Raw genomic sequence first — 6,342 nt, forward strand, 5'->3', positions numbered from 1 at the left:
ATGTCCTTAGTTCTTCTCAAGTACTTAAGACTGTTCTTCACAGCTATCCAGTGTTCTTCACCTGGATTCGACTGATATCTGCTTGTGACACTCACAGCAAGAGCTATATCAGGTCGTGTACATAGCATGGCATACATGAGGCTTCCTATTGCCGATGCATAAGGAATCTTGCTCATGCGTTGAATCTCTTCAGATGTGTTGGGGCACATCTTCTTGGAGAGATGAATTCCATGCCTTAGGGGTAAGAGACCCCTCTTGGAGTTTTCCATGCTGAACCTCTTCAGTACCTCCTCTATGTACATTTTCTGTGAAAGGCCAAGCATCCTTTTAGATCTATCTCTATAGACCTTTATTCCCAAAATATAGGATGCTTTCCCAAGGTCTTTCATGGAGAATTCTTTTGACAACCAGACCTTAACCGAGGTTAGCATGGGAATATCATTCCCTATTAGGAGAATGTCATCTACGTACAGTACGAGAAAAACGACAGCACTCCCACTAACCTTTTTGTAAACACACGGTTCCTCTTCGTTTTTGATGAAATCAAACGTTTTGATTGCGTCATCGAAACGAGTGTTCCAACTCCGAGATGCTTGCTTTAGTCCATAGATGGACCTTTGCAGCTTGCAGACCTTGTGATCTCCATCACTGGAAGTGAAACCCAAAGGCTGTTCCATATAGATATCTTCATCAAGGTATCCATTCAGGAAAGCAGTTTTCACATCCATCTGCCAGATTTCATAATCATGAAATGCTGCAATGGCAAGCAATGTTTGGATGGATTTTAGCATGGCTACAGGTGAAAAAGTCTCCTGATAGTCAATGCCTTCGCGCTGACTATACCCTTTCGCCACAAGCCTTGCCTTATAGGTCTCTACCTCTCCATCCGAACCTATTTTTCTTTTGTAGATCCATTTACATCCAATAGGTACAATACCTTCTGGTGGATCTACTAAGGTCCAGACTTGGTTGGAATGCATGGAGTCTAACTCTGACTTCATAGCTTCCAGCCATTTCTCGGAATCGATATCAGATATCGCCTCGTCGTAGGTTTTGGGATCCTGTATGTGATCCCTATCTCCCACCAGGAACATTTCCTCGGTATCCTCTTCTAGTATACCTAAGTATCTATCGGGAGGATGGGAGACCCTACTAGATCTACGAGGTGGTCGAGGGACATCGTGTACTGGCTCTTTATGAATGGGTTCAATAGGATCCATGACTCGTTGCCTTTCAGAGACTTTCTCTTCAAGCTCAATTTTCCTCCCACTGCCTCTATCAAGGATAAACTGATTTTCCAAGAATATGGCATGACGGCTCACAAACACATTGTGATCCTCCGAGATGTAAAAATTGTATCCTAATGACTCTTTAGGATATCCTATAAAACGAGCACTTATGGTCCTAGCCTCTAACTTGTCTGCCTGTAGTCTCTTGACGTGGGCCGGACATCCCCAAATCTTGAGATGACCAAGACTTGGTTTCTTACCATGCCATATCTCATACGGTGTGGTAGGAACGGATTTAGAGGAAACTCTATTCAATAAATAAATCGCTGTGAGTAAGGCATCTCCCAAAGGAACATAGGTAAATCAGTGAAGCTCATCATGGACCTGACCATATCCAATAGGGTCCCATTCCTCCTCTCTGACACCCCGTTGAGTTGAGGTGTACCCGGAGGTGTCCATTGTGAGACTATGCCGTTTTCTTTGAGATAGTTCCGGAATTCTCTACTAAGGTATTCTCCTCCTCGATCTGATCGAAGAGCCTTAAGTGGTTTTCCAGTTTGTTTTTCTACTTCATTCTTGAACTCTTTGAACTTTTCAAAAGAGTCAGACTTGTGTCTCATAAGATACACATACCCATACCGTGAATAATCATCGGTAAAGGTAATGAAGTAAGAATAACGTCCCCTGGCTAGCACATCGAATGGGCCACATACATCTGTATGTATTAGGGTAAGTATTTCAGTGGTCCTCTCCCCATGTCCTACAAAGGGCAGTCTAGCCATTTTTCCTTGAAGACAGGACTCGCAAACTGGATATGACTCGGAAGTCAATGAGCCGAGAAGCCCATCTTTATCCATTTTGTTCATCCTATCCTCTCCAATATGGCCAAGTCTGAGGTGCCACAAATATCTTTGGTTTATCTCATCTCTGGATCTTTTGGATCCTTTGGCACTCACTTCTTGCTCGGTAACATTCACAAATACATCCATATGTAAATGATAGAGACTGTCAATCATGAAACCACGTGCGACTATTTTATTTCTCAAATAAATAGAACAGCAGTCTCTAAGTATTAAACTAAATCCAGACGGTAGTCGCAGATGGTAGGTGCCCACAGCCACAGCAGCAACTTTTGCCCCGTTGCCAACCCGAAGGGTTACCGCACCTTCCGCCAGCCTTCTACTTTCCTTTAGACCCTGCATGGTAGTGCACAAATGAGCACTAGAACCAGAATCTATAACCCAACTAGAAGTAGAAGAAACCGTTAGATTAGTTTCAATTATGAGCAAGTCTATACCTTCTGAAGGTGTGTCACCTTTCTTATTCTTCAGGCTCTCGAGGTATGAAGGACAGTTTCTCTTCCAGTGGCCTCCGACATTGCAGTGGAAACATTTTCCTTTGTCGTTAGCCTTTTTCTTTTGAACTTCCTTCTTTGGCTTCTTGTCTTTCTTCTGCTTCTTTGCAGGCTTCTTTTTCTTCCAAGTAGACTTTCTCTTGGAACCAGAAGTCAACTCAGCAGCAAGGATATTGCCCCTTGAACCTTTCAAGGCTCCCTCAGCAGTTACCAACATGTTGATTAGTTCAGTCTTAGTGCATTCAATCTTATTCATGTGGTAGTTTACTATAAACTGACCAAATGAATCAGGAAGTGACTGTAGGATCAAATCCACTTGTAATTCCTTGTGCATGTCCATACCGAGCTTCTCAAGCTCCTCTAGGTCCTTGATCATGGTCAGACCGTGATCATGGACAGACTGCCCCTCGCGCATCTTCGCTTTGAAAAGCCTCTTGGACACTTCAAAACGAGCTGTGCGACTCTGCTCACCATACAACTCTTGCAGGTGTGCCAGTATGTCCCTAGCAGTCTTTATATTTTCATGCTGGCATTGGAGTTCATTAGACATGGATGCCATCATATAGCATTTTACTCTAATGTCATCATCCAACCACTTTTTATGCAACTCACGCTGAACATCAGTAGGACGTGCTGGTAGTGTGGGGATATCTGAATCGAGTATGTAGCCTATCTTCTCACAGTCCAAAACTATTTTGAGATTTCTAAGCCAGTCTTTGTAATTGGTTCCGGTCAGTCGGTTGGTCTCAAGAATACGGGTCAGAGGGTTTGAAGCCGACATTGTATCTGCAGAGAGTAAAGATTCTAGTTAGACTTTTGTACTTGATCCTAATCTGTTCTAAGGTCTTTTAGAACAAATGTAACTCCCACTATTTTCTCGAATCCCTCACACTCCCCTGGTAGGGAAACGGAAATCCTACACGACTAGGGTTTCTAGTGGGTACTGCGGTCCCACCAATTTACATGCCACCTCACCTAACAGTTATTGGTGACACATAGATGGATGAGTGTACAACTCTTGTACAATGCTTCTCAAGCATGTTGCAGTGTAACTTGGTCTCTAAGCCATGAAGACCTCACCTAACAGTTATTGGTCCCATTTCTTAGTTAAGTCAGACCCACCGTATAACCGTAGGAATAAAGTCGTCATTGGGTCCTCACCTAATAGTTATTGGTGCCCAACCCCACCTTTACCCTACAACATCTCATGTCTATAGAGAGGTCCAGCCCCCCGATGCAACTTGACCACTGTGTCCAGCCGAGACAAATCAACATCAGAAAGGCCTTAGCAGCTCTACTACAGTGGAAGACCTATTGACTTAATATTGGTTAATCAGGTCTTAGTGTTTGCAACTTGAGCCCTTCATAAGAGGTAATCGAACAATTGGCCAGGTAAGCAGGTGGGAGGCTCCCCTTACTCAGAGAGTAAGGTCCTAATTAAGTAACCACCTTTCATGCTTTCTTAGACACCAATTAGATCAATTAATCTAATATGACTTGCTCATGTCGGTTCACTCTCGACTTGATTGAGGAGGTTTTGATTTAGGTCTCAATTGGGTTTGCTACATCACATGTAAACCTATCTACCCGACTCGCATTCACATCTCATGCAAACGGTACATCACAGGCAGTTATAATCGCAGCATCAAATAAATTTAAACTTTAAATAGGTGATGATCATGGATTCTAATTAGGTCGTATTACAAGCACATGCACATCAATCGATCAAGTGGTCTTCAACTCTTGAATTGGTTCTAAGCCACCTTGATTCGATCCTTGATCAACTCTTGATCCCATCGCCATCAACCGCTTAGATCACCTTTCATCTCATGCCTTTGCTTCAACTTGATCGTTGATGTACATCACATCACAGAAATACAACCAGATGTAAAATAAAAATAAAAATAAATTACATCTCCTTTTAGGAGGCACGCAGGCCTCTCAAAACATCAAATAAGATGCATGCAAGCATCTGAAAAATTACATGACATCGCAGATCACATCGCAGGTCATTACATTTGATACCAAAAGGGGTTGAATCCTATGATCATCACCGTATGCAACAATTATAATTTTCAGATCTGAAAACTAACTGATTATATCATGACATAGGTCGCTGATCATGCTAATCATGATTCTAAACTTTGTAATCCCATTAACAATGCAATTAGAATCATCTTTTTATCACATAAAAATCAGCATGCAAAAATCAGCACCTCTAAAAAATCTGCATGCAGAAATTTTCAGCATGCATGATCATTCAATTTTCAGATCTAATAAGCCTTTAGTTAATTAATTCTTACTTTAATCTACGAAGCCTAGGCTCTGATACCACTGTTGGGAACCCGCCCATGCCGCTGATATTTCAAAAATAAATCAGATGGCAGCGGAAAGGGGGCATGTGCGGGATCGACGTTCATCGCATGAACGTTGTTTCGAGACCTTTCGTAATTAGGTAAGAATTAAAACTTTTAAAACTATTAGGAAGATCAAATCTTCACCTTGCGCGGGTAGATGATCACCGCAAATCTGAATTCGTGGTTTTGGAAGAGGGTTCGCTTGAAGCCGTTCAAACGTCCGGCCTCTACGGGTATCCACACGAAGCAGAGGACCGATCAAAGCTTTCTTGTCTTCCCGGGGTGCTAGCTCCCTTGCAAAGACTACTTTTGATGGCTGATCTCCTCTCTTTCAATCAACCCTTGATTGTGCTTGAGAGGAGGAAGAGGAAGAAGGAACTCAAGGAAGAAGAACACAGCTTCTGCAGCCTTCTTTCTTTTCCTTGCGTTGGAAGAAGGATTGGAAGAAGAGGATGACGCCAACGCTTGGACTTTGCTCTCCCTTTGCTTGCGGCTGAACCAAGAGAGATGGAGAGGGGGTGGCCATGTGATGAAGAGGAGAAAGGTCCATCTAGGGCGCCGGCCCTAGTCCTCCTTTAATAAGGATGAAGGGCTCCTACAAGTTAGGAGCCCTTGACTACTTTCCAAGAGGGGGCGCCGGCCCCCTTTCTCTCTTCATGTCGCACCAACTAAGTGAAGAGGGGCTGATGCCCCTCTTACTTGGTTAACCCAATCCTCTTCCAAAAAGGATTAGGTGCCTCTCTCATGGTTTAATCCTAATCTAATTAGGATTAGCCAAATTTGGGTTCAATCTACGCTAGTTCTAATCCAATTAGGACTTGAATGAATCATGACTTAATTGAACTCTTCAATCCTAATCCAATTAGGAGTCATGTTGATTCATTAGATTAATAATTAATTTAGACTTAAGGAATCCTAATCCAATTAGGATTTGTTTAATTTTAGTCCTAATCCAATTAGGACTTTATTTGAATTCGAAGTCCTAATCCAATTAGGATTTCTAGGAATCCTACTCCAAGTAGGAATCCAATTTTAATTCAAAGTTCCTAATCTCATTAGGATTGTAGAAATCCTATTCCAAGTAGGAATCCCAGTCCTACTCCAACTAGGATTCCCAGTCCTAATCCAATTAGGACTCTAGGAATCCTACCCAAAGTAGGATTCTTGTTTCAAGTCCAATTAATTAATTCCCTTTCCTTCTTCAACTTCTTATCAATCAAATTGATTACTTGTGATTCCTAATCACGATTTCAACCATCGGATCGGTCAATACTTCTAGTGTGTGTGACCCCATAGGTTCTACTCTGACTGGTAGTGAGATATATTGTGATCTCTATCTCAATATCATTGAAAACTCCTTTCAATGGGTTGGAACGATTCCAACTCAACTCATTAGGGTTTA

This window comes from Phoenix dactylifera, unplaced genomic scaffold (assembly GCF_009389715.1).
Source record: "Phoenix dactylifera cultivar Barhee BC4 unplaced genomic scaffold, palm_55x_up_171113_PBpolish2nd_filt_p 000545F, whole genome shotgun sequence".
Classification (NCBI taxonomy): domain Eukaryota; kingdom Viridiplantae; phylum Streptophyta; class Magnoliopsida; order Arecales; family Arecaceae; genus Phoenix; species Phoenix dactylifera.